Here is an 18,962-nt window from a genome sequence, read left to right on the forward strand (position 1 = left end):
GTTAGTAATAGAGCATGACTGTTTTCCTGAATGGCTTTGTAGTGTTTTGTCATAAAGTATTTTACTGTTATAATTTAGTCAGCCAGCCCTTAAATATTGGACATTTACTTGTTCTACTACTAAAGTGAATATAATTATACTCATCTAGGTATTTTCCTAGGACAGTGATTTTATTGGATATACATTTTTAAAGGGGTGGATATTAAACATTTAAAAATGATTTTGACCAAAGGCATCTAGCTGAAAATGAAGGTGAATATTTCTGTGATCTTGGAATGAGAAGGGGCTTTCTAAGCACAAAAGTATTAGAAGCAATTGCACAAAGACGCTAGATTTGACTTTAGAGAGATTAAAAAATATCCTTGATTTCAAGTGACAGAAACGGGGAAAATCAGTCATTTTTTTTTCTGGGAAAGATGTTTGCAACATGGCAAAGGGTCAATGTCCTTTGTAAGGAGCTCTTACAGATGAATAAGAAAAAAATGAAGCCAACTGAAAAAATGGACAAAAGGGACTTTACAGTTTATAAGAACTGTATAGACACATGGATCAAACAAATCCAGATTGAAACCAGATGTCATTCTTTGCATGTCAAATTTGCAAATGTTAAAAAAAAAAAATCTAGGACTGGCAAATGAAGTTAACATACAGTTTTCTTCTCTTGTGCTTTGTTAGCTTGTCAGTTTTCCCAGAAGGAATTGGGAAGGTTTCCCATTTCCTATTTCTTTACCAGGAAGGATAGGCTATAACTGGCCTGTGAATTTTGTCTCAGCCTGGCACCTTTTTAAAGCCTAGGTCTTTGCTTTCTTATTTACTGTTATTCAGGACTAAAAAAAATTTTTTCCTAAAAGTCCATTTCATCTAGATTTGGGAGTACATACATGTGCTTCCTTTGTTAAGTCCTTTAAAATATACAAACTCCATGTAAAAGCATGAAGAGTATGTAGTATCTTGTGTTTGCCCTTGATTTCAGAAGATACTCGGTGTCCTATTTAGCAGGTATTTTAATTTTCATTGAAGAGGTTTTCTTTTTTGAATTAGGGAGGTAGGCATCTTGTCAGCTTTTTTTGGCAACTACTAAATTGACAAAATGATATGCTTAGTTTCTGGCCTGTGAATCGTACTGGCCCCAGGGCTGTATCCTTCCTGCTTCTAGAGTATTAACATCCTTTTTTACGAAAATGCTAAAATATAGACATGACAGTTGTACACATATGGATATTATTTCCTTCCACTCTCCAAGTTTTTGGATTTTTTTTCTCTGTGAAATCAAAGCCTGAAAATCATAGCTTTTAAACCTTTGCGCATGCCAATTAAGAATCTAGAGAAGCGCTGTGAATGTTTTCTTGTGCGTTCACAGTGGCCTGTATGGGGGGCAGTCAGGTGGTGCGTCATTGAACTTCCAAGTGACGTTCCCTCTGAGCTGCTCACAGGGGCCTGGGCTTTGATCTCCGCCTTGTAACCTTGTGTGCAAAGAGCAGGGCTTCACATTGAGTGTGGTGACATAGGGAGGGGAGGGGTGCTGGCTTGCGCCGGAACAGAAGTTCAAGGATGTGCCCTGATATCTCAGTCTTTTTATTTTTTATTTTTAAATTTTTAAATGTTTTATTTACTTGCGAGAGCGAGCGTGAGCGAGCAGGGGAGGGTCAGAGAGAGAGGGAGATACAGAATCTGAAGCAGGCTCCAAGCTCTGAGATAGCTGTCAGCACGGAGCCCGATGCGGGGCTTGAACTTGGTCTTGTTTCTGTTTGAGTGGCTCTTCCTGCTTAATTCTCCTCTCAAAAATATATTTGTATTTTTCCGATATTAAAACTTAGGACGCAGTTCTGTGTTTTGGTCTTTTGATAGTTGTCCAGTGAAGTAGAAAGCCAGTCCTTCCAAACACTGGTTTTACTAATCAGCTTAAAAAATACTTTCCAAAAACAAATCTTCATGGGGTCATAGTACTTGCACTGGCCCTTCTACAATTTTTCTTTGACTTGTAGCTAGCTAAAGCGATTTTGGTAATTTGCAGCTTTGCCTTCATGGAAACTTTTTTCTTAAAAAAAAAAAAAAAAAAATTTTTTTTTTTTAGCATTTTAAAGGATTTACAAAAGAAGCATACATGTGTTGGAAAATAATTCTAACTTGTCAGAATTGGATAAAGCAGATTTTAAAAGCCACACAGCCTCTTTTACCCCCTACACTTCAAGGCAGTTTGATCTTTATTCTTTCCAGCCCTTTCTTGTGTCCACAAATATGTGCTATATAATTATACTTTTAATAAAAATGGGATTATACTATACATATTGTGCAACTTACATTTCTCACAGGACAAAATATATAATTTCAGTTTAACCAAAAATAAGCTGTTCTTTTAAAGCTTTTGTTACTCTTTCCTATGTTATTTCCATTCCTTCTCTTCTTGACTAATCTTCATTGATGGAAGTTGCCTTTGTGCTTCCCTTCTGAGTCTGTAAATTTTTAATAAACAGAGCTTAAAATAGATTTGTGGATGAAGATTTTATTTTGGGAAATAAATTACCTTGTTTTTCCTCTTTGAATGCAAAATGTTTTAGCAAGAGAAAAACAATTTCTTCATTCATATCCTAATCAATTAAAATAAGTAATAATTTTTTGCTCCTAACAGCAAAAGACCAATGTTTAGTTTCTGAAGTTAAAAAAAAAATAGGATCACTGGAGGCTTACTGAAAGATGGATGGTACAAGTCTGATGGCATTTGTGTGCTTATTTACCTCTAGGTGATCAGTGATTATGATGCTAACTTGCTCCAAAACAAACTGTAGAGTTGAAAGATTCATAGCATTAAAAAAAAAAAATTCACAGCATAGCTATTTTCTAACAAGGAACTTGTTGGTATCTGGCTAAACTGTCATCACCTGTGTGGTTTTTCTTTTTCACTTTATTTTGAGAGAGGGAGTGGGGGAGGTAAAGAGGGGGAGAGAGAGAATCCCAAGCACACTCCATACTGTCATTACAGAGCCTGATGTGGGGCTCGAACTCATGAACCACAAGATCATGAGCTACAATCAGGAGTCGGACACTCAGTCAACTCAGCCACTCAGGATCCCTTGTATTTTTCTTTACAATGGAGGGCCAGGCTGGTGACTAGTGCCTTGCTATCTGTTTCAGAGATAGTTCCCCAGGTCAGGCTCTGGGTTCTTTTTTATTGTGAAACATATGCATAGGTACAAGAGTATAGAAAACACGTTCATTTAATAAACAAGAAAATGAACATCTGTGTAGCTATTGATAACCCAGCCTAATAAATAGAATGTGACCCAGCTTTTTTATAAGCACCCTCCTGATGTGTTAATACATTTGTAAGGTGCTTTAAAAGAAGGTGATTTTTAAGTAATCAAATTGTCTCTTCTGTTTTCCCCATAAAAACAGCACCATCGATTTATTCTAGTGGTAGCACTGAAAGCAATGTGGACTTATGAAGGTGAGGGCTCTGACCCCTACTCTGTCATCTATCTTAGAAGCTCCAGGACTCAGACCAGGCCTCCCCCCTCTTGGGTTCTTACTTGTAAACTGTGGACCCAGTAGTTCCCGAGGGTGGTTATGAAGATAATCGCACAGGTGTGATGTGTTAATCTTAAAAGTTACTTTACCAGCAAAAATGGATGTATTCTGGAATACCCAAGACTTGTAACTTTGGACATGCAAGCTATGTCCAACAAATGGAGGAAAAAGAAAGAAGAGGAAGGTGGGGGTTGTTCTGGGGGGAAAAAAAGTCCATTGGAGAAAAATGGGAGTTCAGGGACATAAGAGTTAGTCATTGGTTGAGTCCCAGGGGGTGGTCAGTTTTTTATAGGAGATGCAATATAACATCTTTCCCTATTAGTGTCTTATTGATGATTCTTTCCTGTTGAGATTCTTCTTTTGGGGGCTGTAATTGACAGTTCTTCCTGCAATTGACATTCAGTGGTACTGGCTCCCCCTTCTAGTCTCCTGACTCCACTTTACTGAGCCTTCCCTTTTTTCACACTTTCCCCCTTTTGATCAAGAGCTTTCTCCAAAAGCATTGCTGATCAAGAGTCAGATTTTTCTAATTCTTTCCCTCAGTTCTAGGAAGGGTCTTCCCTGGGCATAATGTTCCACACTGGGGGGACATTATTTGGATTGGGAATCTGAAGTCACATTTGAGTAACAAGGAGGGGAGCAGGGAGACCTGTCAGGCACCTTCTACCTCTAGTCCATATTTAAGCACGATCATAAGCACTGGAGATCATCTCTTTGTTGGGCACATCATTGATAAAAAGTTTGCTAGGCAGCAAGTACAGCATCAAAAGTAACATGACAATCCCAAATTGTGTGGTGGTTCTAAAACAGGGTCCTAGATCTGAAAGTAGCTAACTAAAAATATTCACTGGCACTGATTCCAGTTTAGGGGAGAAGAGTTCCCCCTCCAGAGGCAAATCCAGAGTCCTGTATGCATATGAGGAGTTCCCCCTTCGAGCAGTCATGAAAGCAGAATAGTGATCTGACAAGAGCACTCAGAATGAAGCGAGTGCGTTTGGGAAGGTACAATGCAGGTATAAGCACAAAGCCGTAGTTGGTGGGCTTTTTGCAAAACGGCAAAACTGCATAGACATTTTAAAGCAGGACTAGTATCGAGAAAATTGTTCTAACCAGATGTGTTAATAATATAGTAAAAATGGAAATTCAGAAACCATGAGTTTTGGATAAGAATCCAGAGTCAGTTCACAATAGTCAGGATGAAAAAGAGACTTTGTAACCTGAAGCTTCTAACTGAACTGGCTTCTTGGGGAAGCTGACTCATCAGATGCTGTCTGCTTCGATACAGGGAAATCTTTACTTTCAGGTCATCAGGTGGTGTGTGGGTCCGGTTAGAGGTTGCTTTCTGTAGATCTGTCCCGTGAATCCCCAAGAGTGTGTCCCTGGGAGTTGGCAGCACAAGGGTTGGTTAGCAGTACATAAGAGGGGCCTTTCCAGTGAGGTTGAAGAGAATCTTCCTGGAGGTGTCTTTTCCAATAGATAAAATCTCCAGGTGCAAGGTGTAATGTTCTTCTTTTCTCTCCTTTTCTTCCTTCCTTCCTTGAGTTTATTTTGAGAGGGTGTGAACTGGGGAGGAGCAGAGAGGGAGGAAGAGAGAGAGAATCCCAAGCAGGTTCCCCACGGGCAGTGCAGAGCCTGATGTGGGGCTTGAACTCATGAACTGTGAGATCATCACCTAAGCTGAAACCAAGAGTTCGATGCCTAACCACCGGCTGAGCTACCTAGGTGTTAAGGTGTGATACTTAAAGTCTTCACCTCTCCAAGAGTGCATGGTGAAAAGATTGCTCTACCAGTCTTTTGGTTATTTTTAGTAGGAGCAGCTAAGTTTACAATATTGAAGTGTATCTTCTTTTCTTTTTTAATGTTTATTTTTAAAAGAGAGTGTGAGAGCAGGGGAGGGGTTAGAGAGAGGGGGGAGACACAGAATCTGAGGCAGGTACCTCAGGGCTTGAACTTACAAACTGTAAGATCATGACCTGAGCCGAAGTCAGATGTTTAACCAACTGAGCCACCCAGGCGCCCTTGAAGTATATCTATTAATTGTGGGTCAAAGGAGTCAGGGGCTGAGTGCATTGGACCTCAGGCCTTTACAATATCGAAGTATATCTTTATTAATTGTGGGTCAAAGGAGTCAGGGGCCAGATGCATCGAACGTTCTCTGATTATCTCAAAGGGTAAAAGTCTGTGAGCTCCAGAGGGGTGGCTCTGAGTTAAGAAGGGTCAATGGGAATGCTTTAGGCCAAGATGATATGGGAGGTCTCTATACATTTTGCTGATTGAGTCTTAATAGTGCCCTTAGTGCATTTGCCTAACCTGAGGATTGAGGATGGTATTGCACACTAAGTGTTGTAAAGCTGGCCACATAGCACAGACTTATTCAAGCACCTGGTAAAATGGGTTGCTTGATGACTATGAAGTTAAAGAGGGCTTCTCCACATTGGTATAATTTTTTTCTAACAAAATTTTAGATACACAAGCAGTGGTCTGTCTGTAAGAGAGAGCTTTGGTCTAGTGAAAAGACATGCAAACCATTACTAAATCCTACTTAAATCCATGAGATGGGGGTAGCAGTATGAAACCCATTTGCCAAAACTTGAACGGGCCTTTAGGTAATTTAAAATGAGCAGTGTGTGCACGTTTTTCTGCGTTGTGTTTTGAATGCATGGATCAAGCAGGGTGGGCACTTTTTGCAGCTTTATTTCTATTTCCCCGTCAATATTGGTTCATGAATTGGGCCGGATTACTTGGTCTAACCCACAATCTTTTTATCAAACCAACAATGATTAGGTTCCCTAATTGTTTTCCTTTTCTGGGGCCAGTTAGTGGGCGTTTCTGGTCAGTTTTTCAAAATCCTCATTTGGGAGAACATCCCTTTGGACTGTGACAGAGGTTTGGCTCTTGGTTTCTTTGAGAGCAGTGCTTTGGTGGAAATATCAGCGAGGTGGTTTCCTTTGGCCTCTGGAGAGTCTAGAATGCTCAGGAACCTTAATAAAAGAACATCTGGTGAACGTATGACATTTAATACATTTTGGATGTGGAGCCATTTAAAGTTTTATCCCCATTGGAGGTGAGAGCACCTCATTGTTGCCGTTAACACTACAGAGTCCTGAGCTATGGAACTTGGCCTATTGGGCTGAGATAGCCAAAGGTAAAAGTGCTGCCTCGGTGCTAGCATTCCCAGCAAAGGATTTGCCATTTTCATCCTTTAAGAACCATCAGGATACCATGAAAAATCTGCATCGGTCAGAGGAGTTTTCTATAAACAGTCACTGGGAGTTCAGAGGTGATCTGCCAGTCTGAGGCAGTTGTGAGTGGTCTCCGCCATGGAGGAAAGAGAATATCAGGGTTAAGGTTAATGCCATGAGAAGGAGTTATGTGAGGAACAGTTAGCAGGGGGATCTCCTGGGAGGTGAGTGAGGTGGTGAGGATTTAGGGGGGCCCCTTCTTCTGGATGTGGCCTAAGTGTGCTTAGAGGGAGGCCTGTGGCCCTTCACTGGCCTGAACCAGAAGGGCAGTGCCAGGAATGGCCCTAAGGCAACGAGGGAGGTTCCTGGCCACAGGCTCCAGTAGTTGGTTCTAATACCCCAGGGGTCAGTGATGGTCCCCCCATGTTTTGGGGCAAGTACTCCAAGGGCATTTTCTTCCCTCTCACAAATGACGAGGAAAAGGGAAGTTGATAATTAGGATGTCTGAAGGCAAGGGGGCTTTATTAGGCTTTTCTGTAAAGGCTCCAGAGTTAGGTCTTCTTGTTCTTTCCAAATGACATGGTCAGGTTTGTCAGTTTTTGGTAAAGCCTTAGAGCTTGAGCTGTAAGAAGTCTGGAATCGCAGTTCGACAGTAGACAGCCAGTCCACGAAAACTTTGTAATTGGCCCTTAGTTTCAGGTCTTGGGAAGTTCAGGATGCCATGAAATGTACCTGGATCTAAATGTAATCCTTGTTCTGAGATTAGGTGCCCTAAGATGAACTTTAGCTTGAGCAAACTGATTTTTCTTTGAAGACTTTGTCCTTTTAAGACCAAAAGTTTTAACAGGTGAATGCTGTCTCCTGTGAAGAGGGTTGAGAAAGGGAGCAGAGAAGCAAATCACCTACATATCGTAACCACCCAGAGCCTGCAGAAAATCTTATATCCTCCAAATCAGCATTTAAGGTTTGAAAAAGTTAAGAAGGACTCTCTTTGTAACCCTGGGGCATCACGGTCAGGTACAGTACTGTTCTTCCCACGTGAAAGCAAGAAGGTACCGGCTCTCCTTATCAACTGGATGCTAAAGACGCACTGCATAGAACAGTTACAGTAAAGAATTTGCTTTCAGTGCAAACAGCTGTCTGTGTGTGGGGGTTAGGAGCATCAGGGCACCGAGGGATAATGTTATTTTTTGTCTGAGGTCCTGAACTAACCTCCATCCTTGGCACCTGGATCTTCTCACGGGTAAACTAGGGGTATCACATGGACTCGTGCAGGGGATAATAAGGCCCTGAGTCTGTGGTCTCCTATTATGGGCTTGATGTCTTAAAGGGCTTATAGGGTATTTAGGATGTTCTCATGGGGCTAGTTTCATTCACCATTAGGCCTGGTTCTCACCAACAAGCACATGGCCTGACTGATACAAACCTGAGAAAGCAGGGTGGTAAGTTGGAGTAACTATGTTAAATTCTCTAGCAAACATGGGTCCTGAGTCACTTTAGGAAACTCTTTACCTCTGGCTTGAACTCTGGGGTTCATTCACATCCTTAGAAGACTTAACTTTAAAGGAGCAGGTTTTATTAGATTCAGGAAAGGAGGGAGTGGGAGGATGTTCAGAGGAAGAAAAGCTCAGTGAGGGTGGGGACTGAGCACGAGACAGCTGCTGGAAGGCCTGAGGCCTGGAAGATGGGAAGGGGGCAGGGAGGCCTCAGCAGCCCTTTCTTTGCTTTGTTTGCCTCCATTAGTCTAGAAGCTATATTTTGCAGAGTGTTCTGAAGCTTCAGAATCCCAAAGTAGGCATCCCGTTCAGTTTGGACAATCTTAGACCCATGGCTGTCCAATTTACTTTTCAGAAAAGTAAGTTTGGAGAGATGGCGAGCTCCCTGTAATGGCCGTTGGAGTTTTAAGCTACTGTGTGCATGAAGGGGAGCCGGCCAGGGTGCCCGAAGAGGGTGCACCCTCAAACATTTTGAGGACTGGGATCCCACTTAGAGATTCTTGTTTGTTTGGTTTGGTTTCTTTGTCTTTTCTAGAGCAGGAAAGAAAGATTCGTAAACAGTATGAACAGCCTGGTTCTAAAAGATTCCTTGCTCAAGGAATCTGAGCAAAGGCCAGCTCTGTTCCGGTAGGCACAGCCCTATTCCCAAGAAGTTGGGCCAAGGAGTGGCAGAGTTTTATTAGGAATAGTCTGGTTCCTTTGGGCCAAGGAGTGGCAGAGTTTTATTAGGAATAGTCTGGTTCCTTTGGGCCAAGGAGTGGCAGAGTTTTATTAGGAATAGTCTGGTTCCTTTGGGCCAAGGAGTGGCAGAGTTTTATTAGGAATAGTCTGGTTCCTAACAGGAATCGGACCAAAGACCAAATGACTGTTCTTATAAATGACCAAGCTTTAAAACAGATTCTGAATACCTGGGGAACTTAAAACAGAGAGTGGAGCTCGGAATCCAGAAGAGTTGCCCTCAAATTTTCTGGCGGGCAAGAAAGCAGTGAGCTCAGGTAGCTCTGTCAGCATGGGTATGTGTTCGCTCACCAGCCTTGAGTTGTTGGTGGTCTTCTGGATCCCACATACACTCATCAAATAAGGTTAACCTTAAAAACAAGTTATTTTAGGGGTGCCTGGGTGGCTCAGTCGGTTAAGCATCTGAGTCTTAATCTTGGTCATGATCTCACAGTTGGTGAGACTGAGCCCTGCGTTGGGCTCAGTGCTGACAGCCTTGGGATTCTCTTTCTCCTTCTGCCTCTCCCCTGCTTCCTGTCTCTCTACATATAAGTAAACTTTAAAAAAAAAAACACACAAAAAACTTGTAAAATAACTTACTACTCCCATTTTTGCTGGAAAAAAGTATTGGGAGTAATCAAGAATTACAACTCCCAGGCATGAAGCTGTGACAAAGCCATAGGCAAGCCCAACAAAGAGGGTTATCTTTTACAGAAGGAGAAAGTTGGGAGGGATTGTTTTGAACAAAAGCCCATTGGAGTAGGACACTAATTCAGGCTAATGGTGGTTTGTCATTGGCTGAGCTGTAAGGGTAGCCAGTTTCTTGTAGAGCTGCAGTGTACATCTTTCTGTGTTGGGGCCTGTAGAGATTCTTCTGTTGGGGTCTGTAATTGACAGCTTCCTGTAATTGACTGATTGGTACTGGCTTCCCCCTTCCAACTTCCCTTACTCTCTTCCCCACTCCACTTTAGTGAGGTTTCCCATTATTAATTTTAACAGATGCATAGTACAGTGCTTGGCACATACTGAACGCTAGAGAAGCTTTTTGTTTTTTTTAAGAAATTTTTATTTTTATTTTTTGTAAATCGAGGCCTTATGCCAGGGAATGTGAAGTTTAAAAAATTATCAAGGAAAAAACCCCCAACTAAGTACAAAATTTCTTTTTCCAGATACTCTAAAATACCATCTCACAATGTATTGTGTGCACATGGAGAGCCAGTTTTGAAGGGATTGAAGGTGCAGTTTGTGATCCTGCCCAGGGGTGGGCTGGGGACTCCTAGATGCTCCTTCCGAATGAGGGAGTAATGGAGCACATTTTAGGATTGGGCACAGCGGAGTGAGAAGTAGACTCCATTCATGCAGAGTGCCTCCTGCTAGGTTTATTATTACTCTGTTTTTATTGATCATCTGTTTTTCTCTAGCTAGGTCTTGGCTCTGCTAACCGGGATCACCCTGTGGTTTCGAGCTTGGACCTCAGCAGCACCAGGAAATGCAGCTCAGCGGCTTGTAAAGGAAAGCATATGGACAGGTCTGCGTCATGGCATTTAGGTGCGTCTGAAACCTAATCTTTTTTGTTCTGTATTTTATGATGCAGTTGTGCTGACAGCCCTTTAGTGTTAGAATTTATTTGTGCCTGACCTCGCCCTTGGTACATGTCACCAAAGATCTAAATGCAATCCTAGGAATAATTAATTGTTTGGTTAATGCTAACGATAAAGTAATGGGCTGCTGTAGGCCAAATTCCTTGTTAAGTAGGTTAAAGTAGAAGGTGGGCAAAGTCTTGCCACTTACAGGTAATAATGATAAGGCATGAGGTAAACATTTTCCTTTTCCTTTACATGAGTTTGGCTTTTTTAAGTCAGCAAAGGCAAGTGTTTCTGAAACTGAAGTTTTGTATAAAGCAAGGACATGAAACTGGTCATCACATATCCTTACACATATGAAATAAGGAGCTTTTTGTGGTAGGGCTGCTAAAGTCAGAATAAATTATTACACCCTAAAAAAAAAAATCAGCCAACATTTGAATACCTGTTGCCTTTGAGCCTCCGTGTCTGGGTCACAGGTGTGAACCTTGGGAGTAAACAGATTGAAGACCTGTTCTTTCTTTTTCAAGCATTCTGCGGTTTAAGTAGTGAGGCTAAATAAGCATATTTACGTTACATTTCCTCTCACCCTCTCCTATCCCAAGGCTTGATGGGGATTTGGGTTATTTTAATTTTTTTTGCTATTACAAACAGTACTGCAGTGAAATTTCTTGTATGTATTTTAGGGAGAATACCCACAAATAAATTTCTAGCAGTAGAACTGTTGGGTATAGTGCTTATGATTTTTTAGTTTTTTAATTTTGATAAATTGTCCTTGTTAGGGAAGCTGTAAGAATTTATCCTCCTACTAATAAGCATTCTCACAAACAGGTTGTCTTGTCAAAACTAAATGTGTTCAGTATGGTGGGTATAGAAGGTTATGTCAGTGGTACTTTCATTAACTTTTAACTTACATATTGTGAAATTCATTTAGGTATACATTTACAAGAGCTTTTATAAATGCTAAAAGGGGGATTGTTCCTTTTAAAAAAATTTTATTTTCATTTTCTAATAAAAGTCCATACTTTGCTATTAAAAAATGGGAAATTCCAAGAATTTAGGAAGACCATTGATCCTACCAACAAATGACACCACTGTGAACATTTGTAGATTTCTTCCACTTTTTGTTTTTTAAGGGAAATTTTTTTTTTTTATGTTGTATTTATTTCTGAGAGGGAGAGGGAGAGGGAGAGACAGACAGCATGAGCAGGCGAGGGTCAGAGAGAGAGGGAGACACAGAATCTGAAACAGGCTCCAGGCTCTGAGCTGGCTGGCTGCACAGAGCCTGACATGGGGCTCAAACCCACGAACCGTGAGATCATTACCTGAGCTGAAGCCAGGCACTCAACTGACTGAGCCACCCAGGTGCCCCAAGTTGTTTGTTTTCTTAAGCCATCATCAAATTGTATGTAATACGTTTTCTTTTAAAAAAAAAAAAAAATTTTTTTTTAATGTTTTATTTCTAGGAGAGAGAGAGAGAGACAGCGCGAGCAGGGGAGGGTCAGAGAGAGAGGGAGTTACAGACTGAAACAGGCTCCAGGCTCTGAGCTGGCAGTCAGCACAGAGCCCGACGCGGGACTCGAACCCACGAACCGCGAGATCATGACCTAAACGAAAGTCGGATGCTCAACCGACTAATCCACCCAGGCGCCCCTGTAATACGTTCTTTTTTAAAAATTTATATTTATTTAAATCCAAGTTAACATATCTTGTAATAACAGTTTCAGGAATAGAATTTAGTGATTCATCACTTATATTACAACAGCTCATCCCAACAAGTGCCTTACTTAATGCCCATTGCCCATTTAGCCCATACCCGTCATCTGACACTCTTCCAGCAACCTTCGGTTTGTCTGTATTTAAGAATCTTTTATGGTTAGCCTCCCTCTCTGTTCCTATTTTTCCTTCCCTTCCCCTGTTCATCTATTTTGTTTCTTAAATTTCACATATGAGTGAAATATATTTGTCTTTCTCTGACTGACTTATTTTGCTTAGGTTAATATACTCTAGTTCCATCACGTTGTTGCAAGTTTTCATTCTTTTTCATCACCGAGTAGTGTTCTTTTGTGTGTGTATATAGATGGGCATAGGGCTCTTCCCATAATTTGGCTATTGTTGATAGTGCTGCTACAAACATTGGGGTGCATGTGCTCATTCGAATCAGCATTTTTTTAATCCTTTGAATAAATACCTAGTAGTGTACTTGCTTGGTCCTAGGGTAGTTCTATTTTTAATTTTTTGAGGAACCTCCATATTGTTTTCCAGAGTGGCTATACCAACTTGCATTCCCAACACTGTAAGAGCGTTCCTCTTTCTCCACATCCTTGCCAACACTTGTTTCCTGAGTTGTTAATTTTAGCCATTCTTTTTTTTTTTTTAAATTTTTAAATGTTTTATTTATTTCTGAGAGAGATAGACAGCGTGAGCAGGGGAGGGTCAGAGAGAGAGGGAGACACAGAATCCGAAACAGGCTCCAGGCTCTGAGCTAGCTGTCAGCACAGAGCCTGACACGGGGCTCGAACCCATGAACTGTGAGATCATGACCTGAGCTAAAGTCAGACGCCCAACCGACTGAGCCACCCAGGCTCATTTTAGCCATTCTGACAGGTATGAGGTGGTATCTCATTGTAGTTTTAATTTGTATTTCCCTGATGATCAGTGATGTTGAACATCTTTTTATGTGTCTGTTAGCCATATGGATGTCTTCTTTGGATAAGTGTTCATGTTTTTTGCCCATTTCTTCGCTGAATTATTTGTTTTTTGGGTGTTGAGTTTGATGAGTTCCTTTTATCCTATATGTCATTTGCAAATATCTTCTCCCATTCAGTAGGTTGTCTTTTAATTTTGTTGATTGTTTCCTTCACTGTGCAGAAGGCTTTTATCTTGATGAAGTCCCAATAGTTCATTTTTGCTTTTGTTTCCCTTGCCTCTGGAGACATGTGTAGTAAGAAGTTGCTGTGGCCAAGGTCAAAGAGGGTGTTGGCTGTTTTCTCCTCTAGGGTTTTGATGGTTTTCTTTCTGTCTTACATTTAGGTCTTTCATCCATTTTGAATTTTTTTTTGTTTGTTTTTAATGTTTATTTCTGAGAGAGAGAGAGAGCTACAGCATGAGCAGGGGAGGGTCAGAGAGGGAGGTAGACACAGAATCTGAAGCACTCTCCAGGCTCTGAGCTAGCTGTCAGCACAGAGCCCGACGTGGGGCTTGAACCCACGAACCATGAAATCATGACCTGAGCTGAAGTCAGACGCTTAACTGACTGAGCCACCCAGGTTCCCCATTTTGAATTTATTTTTGTGTATGGCTAAGTGGTCCAGTTTCATTCTCCTGCATGTTGCTGTCCAGTTTTCCCAGCACCATTTGCTGAAGAGACTGTCTTTTTTCCATTGGAAACTCTTTCCTGGTTTGTTGAAGATTGGTTGGCTGTGTATTTGTGGGTTCTCTATTTTGTTCCATTGGTCTATGTGTCTGTTTTTTTTTAAATAATTTTTAAAAAATTTATATGTTTTTGAGAGAGAGACAATGCAAGTGAGGAGGCGGCAGAGAGAGAGGAAGACAGAATCCCAAGCAGGTTCCGCACTGCCAGTATGGAGCCTGATGCGGGGCTTGAACCCATGAAACTGTGAGATCATGACCTGAGCCAAAACCAAGAGTCGGACACTTAACTAACTGAGCCCCTCAGGCGTCCCTCTACATGTCTGTTGTTGTGCAGGACCGTACTGTCTTGATGATTACAGCTTTGTAATATAGCTTGAAGTCCAGAATTGTGATGCCTCTAGCTTTGGTTTTCTTTTTCAACATTAATTTGCCTGTTTGGGGCCTTTATATGACACTTCCCTAAAAGTAGTATTTATTACCATGAAGGAGGTGAGATGAAAACCGTTCTGTCTGGGAATACCTGCAGAATACATGGTCTCCCGGCTCTCAGAGTTTCTGTCACCATCTCTAGATTTCAGTTGACACATCTTTCTCTGCTCTGTTCGTGCACAGAGCTTTTCTCTCAAATCTCTGGTCTTCGGTGGGCACTTATCAGATGTACCTGCCACTGCCAGCTCAAATTCACATCCAGACCTTGTTCGTTACTTGCCTTGTCGAGCCCATTTCCTTACTTAAAGGAGACACTCTTGTTCTTTTTCTAGAGGTGCTCTTTCACAGCCAATCTTTGATTTTTTTCTCTTTTAAATCACTGACTCTGTCATCCCAGTTGCCAAGATCCTTATACTTGGATTAACACAGTAGCTTCTTCACCTTCCGTGTTGAGATTCTCCAGTGGTGGACTAGCTCTCCTCTTCTCACCTGCCCAGAAACTGATGTTTCATAAAGCCACGTTGCATTTACACTGGGCGTTTGAGACTCCTTTGACCCTGCAAGGTGTTTTCCCATCGTGAGCTGTGGCTAAGCCGTTTTCATAGCCTAGAGGCTCGCTGTACTCCTACCTGCCTTGGTCTCCAAGGTGGCCTTCCACTCAGGACTTTCCCTCCTTAAAGGCTGACCCCAAATCCCATTTTCCCAAATTCATTTCTGACCGTTTCAGGTGCTGTTGAGCTCCTGTTTCTCCTTGTGCTCATGCACAATTCGGGAAATATCTATCATGTCTCTGTAATTGACTCGTTGTCCCAATCTGTCCACCGAGATGGCAGATGGCTTCACATATAATCCAGTTCCATCTCAGTGCTGAGACTTTTGGCAGTTCAGGAAACTAGCTAAATGGTTGGTTTATCCTTTTCTTTTTCAGTACAGATCCTAAATATTCAGCTTACTGCACTGAGAAAAAAGGTTTGCTAGTTAGTACCTTTCATCTTTGTTACCAAGAGCATACAGGTGATCGTTCACTGAGCATTCATAGCCAAGAATACCAGCTCTGCCCGGTGCTTGGAGCCTGCAGACCACATGCCCAGCTCTGATTAAGGCATGTTTTAGAAGTTGATCCATAGATGTGGAGGGACTCGGATAGAAACTGGATCAAAAACTTTCAGCCATGAGGAGAAATCTGTTTTATTGGTGGCTGATTTCTGAGAGTCTCTGTCTGGTAATTTTGGTTTACAGACTGTGTGCTATTGACGTCAATGTCCCACTTTCTTGAAACTAAACACGTTATATAAAATGCTGCATTGTTTATAGTTCGATCGGTAGCAACAAGAGAATTAAATATTTACAGGAAAAAGCGGGTACTTTCAAAAAACCTATGTAAACACTGATGATCACAGAGCTTGCATAAGAAGGCAAGGAAGGAAGATGGTTTCTATGAAACCGTTACTATGAAGGGGTTCCAAGCACAGTAGAACAGTTCTGGCCTTTTCTGTGGGCTACGTTATAAAATCAATGTGTTAGTGTTGGATTAAGACCAGCTGTTGATAAATTGCCTGAGTCCTTTGCTGACTTTCTGTTTGGTATGGAAAAATTTCATCAATAAATTCGTCCCATTCCTTTTAATGATAATTTTTTTTATACACGTATTTTAGTTTTGCCGTACAAAACCAGAACTTGGCAATTCAGTAGTTCTAGACCCCCTCTGGATTTGAGCCCCCTGGAGAGACCCCGTTAGCTGTATGTGGGTTTCTTGTGCTGGTTCTGAGCTTCCAGCGGGGAGACCCCCAGGTCCTCTTATGACCTTTTAGCTCCTGCTCGATGTGAGCACGTGGATTTCTGCTTTCGCCTTTCTCACATCTGGCTCCCTCCCTCCTGGTGTTGTGAGTGTGAGAAATTAAGTTATGGCACCTGCTCCCCTCCATCAGAGGGCAGGCTACAGAGCTGGGAGTGTAGCATAGTAGTACAGTGTTTGTTCGGATGTTCGGGCTGAGATACGTGGCTTTGCCTGTGTTGTATGTGTGTTTGTAAAGTGAAACTGTCAGGACACACTCTCTGGATGGAAGTCTGATCGGGATGACCATGGTCGTGTGTACTCTGCAGTATTTCTTTTCTCTTTTCCGGGTATCTGCTTTCTTTAGACCAGTGCTGTTCAGTCCAGTTATAATGAGAATCACCTATGTGATTTTCCTAGTAGCTATATTAAATAAAGTAAAAAGTAGGTAAAATTAATTTTGGTAATAGATTTTATTACCTAATGTATTAAAAAATTACCGGTTCACATAACATAAAATTATTGATGTGCTTTTTTCCCCCCATAGTAAGACTTTGGAGTTCGATGTGTATTTTATACTTAACAGCACATCTCAGTTGGGCTGATCACAGTTCAAGTGCTCAGGAGTCCCATGGGGCTGGTGGCTCTTGGGTTGGGTGGCACAGCTCAAGACCCACATTGTTTTTATGTACCATTAAGTAGTGTTTTCAACTTGTAAGCTTTTGGATTTTTGGGTATTTCATAACACAAGCCACTTGCATTCATGGGCTATGTAATAATAGCATATACTCATCATCAAATGATGCTTTTTTCAACTTTCCTTTCTCATTTTTTTCCCTGTCAAATTGAGAGGTTTTCCATTGCTTGGAAAATGGTTCTGAACCAGTTCAATTAATTTGCTTGGTAGGCAGTATTTTCTAGATGTTGTTTCATTTCCTGGCTTGAGAAGGAAAAAAAATTTAATGTACTTAAAATATATATATGTGCATATAAATTTTTAAGCTAGTTTTATCTTTTACCCAAGAATCACAAATGTTTTATAGCTTATAATTTTAGATATAAATATTAACTTATTAAAAATATAATCTAATATTATGTTTATATATACTTGAAAATATTTTAAATATACATTTTGCATTATATATAATATAAATGTAGAAATGTAGTTTTATATTATAATAGATTGAAGCTTAGGGTCCACTGAATAGTTCTCATTTTACTTTTTAAGTTTATTTTGTGAGGGGGAGAGGGTGAGGTCACGAGCAGGTAGGGGCAGAGAGAAAATTTTTGCGCACACAGTGCGGAGCCCCATTGCAGGGCTCAAGCCCACCATGGGAGATCATGACCTCAGTGGAAATCAAGAGTTGGATGCTCAATGGACTGAGCTACACAGGCGTCCCTCTTCTTTTTTGTTTTTAAATTAACTTTTTAACTTTAATTCCAGTGTATTTGCCATACGGTGTTATGTTAGTTTCAGGTGTACAGTATAGTGTTTCAATAATTCTGTTCATTACTTCGTGTCCCCCTCCCCTTTTTTTTAGGGTCCAGCAAATATTTCTCATTTCTTTTATTTTTCCTTTTTAAATTTTTAAAATGTTTATTTTAGAGAGAGAGAGAGACAGAGTGTGAGCTGGGGAAGGGGCAGAGAGAGGGAGACACAGAATCTGAAGCAGACTCCGACCTGTCCGCACAGAGCCCCACGCAGGGCTCAGACTCCCAAGCCGTGAGATCATGACCTGCGTGGAACCGACTGAGCCACCCAGGTGCCCCTTCTCATTTCTTTTAAAATGAAGAATTTTACCTAGGAACATGTGCATAAGTACAGTACAGCACTCACTGTCTGTCTTTAGATGAAAACAGTCTTTGGAAGAAGTTGAAGAGAATACAGGGCTGTGAGGAACTATAGGAAAATCAGGTGCCTCTCAAGTCCACGGGTTTGCAGAGCGTTTAGAGTGCCTCCCTTCTGACCACACCTTTTGTTTCTTTAGTTACTCAGCTTCTGTCAACAAGTCCTTGGAAATGAGGGGCTAAGCATCTCGTTTTGAGAATTTGAGTACCTTAATTTCTCCTAATTTGTCTTGCCTGCATGTTTATTTTAGTATTGTCCTTAGGCAGTGACTTAAGGTTTAAAAATTAAAATAGGGGTTCCTGGCTGGCTTAGTCGATACAGCATATGATTCTTGATATTGGGGTTGTGAGTTTGAGCACCACATTGGGTGTAGAGATTACTTTAAAGAACAAAATTTTTAAAACGAAATACGCTGTAGAAAAATAAGAGCCAAAAGTCATAATCCTATCATCTGGAGGTAATCACAAAACACTGGTGTTTCTCTTGTTTTCCATGTGTCTGTGTGGAAGTGTTCAGTGTGTTTTGTAACCTGCCCTTCCCTCGTTTCAGTGACACACTCAACACATTATCTTTTGTTGTCTGTGAGTACTTCTGTTACCAATTTTTAAGTTCCCACAATATTCTAAGACTGTATCCATAATTTAACTAACCAGTTTAAACGTTAATGTTTTCTCCTCCAGTTCTGGATTATTCTGTGTACTCATTTAGGTGAACATTCTCATAATGAAAAATTGAGCCTATTTTAATTATTTTGTTAAATTCTTTAAGAGTAGAATTGTTGGGTCAGAGGCTGTGTGTATTTTTAGAGCTTTTGATGTTGTTAAATGACCGTCTAGAAATGTTAAGCCAATTATTATTCCCACCAGCAGTTAAATCAAGTGCCTGCCTATTGAAGGGATGTTAAGCAATTATTCAGTAATGTTAAGATTTTTTTGAACGATTTATAAGCAGTAGATTTTGATTTTGTTTGCCCTTTTAGATTTTCACATGTTTTATAAGAAAGCTTATATATAATTATATTCCCATCAGCAA

The 18,962-nt window shown here is 40.9% G+C and overlaps 1 protein-coding gene across 1 annotated transcript in view; it reads left to right on the top strand.

The window, feature by feature from the left end:
• The first annotated feature begins 3,406 nt into the window (after positions 1-3,406).
• Positions 3,407-18,962, top strand: part of SLC23A2 (solute carrier family 23 member 2) — a 116,142-nt gene continuing 100,586 nt past the window's right edge. Inside the window, exons 1-2 of the mRNA XM_077766914.1 lie at positions 3,407-3,445; positions 10,342-10,468. The gene's annotated coding sequence lies outside the window, so the exon portion shown is untranslated. The remainder of the gene's footprint in view (positions 3,446-10,341; positions 10,469-18,962) is intronic.

Source organism: Crocuta crocuta, unplaced genomic scaffold, assembly GCF_008692635.1.
Source record: "Crocuta crocuta isolate KB4526 unplaced genomic scaffold, BGI_CrCroc_1.0 scaffold15, whole genome shotgun sequence".
In the NCBI taxonomy this organism is placed as follows: domain Eukaryota; kingdom Metazoa; phylum Chordata; class Mammalia; order Carnivora; family Hyaenidae; genus Crocuta; species Crocuta crocuta.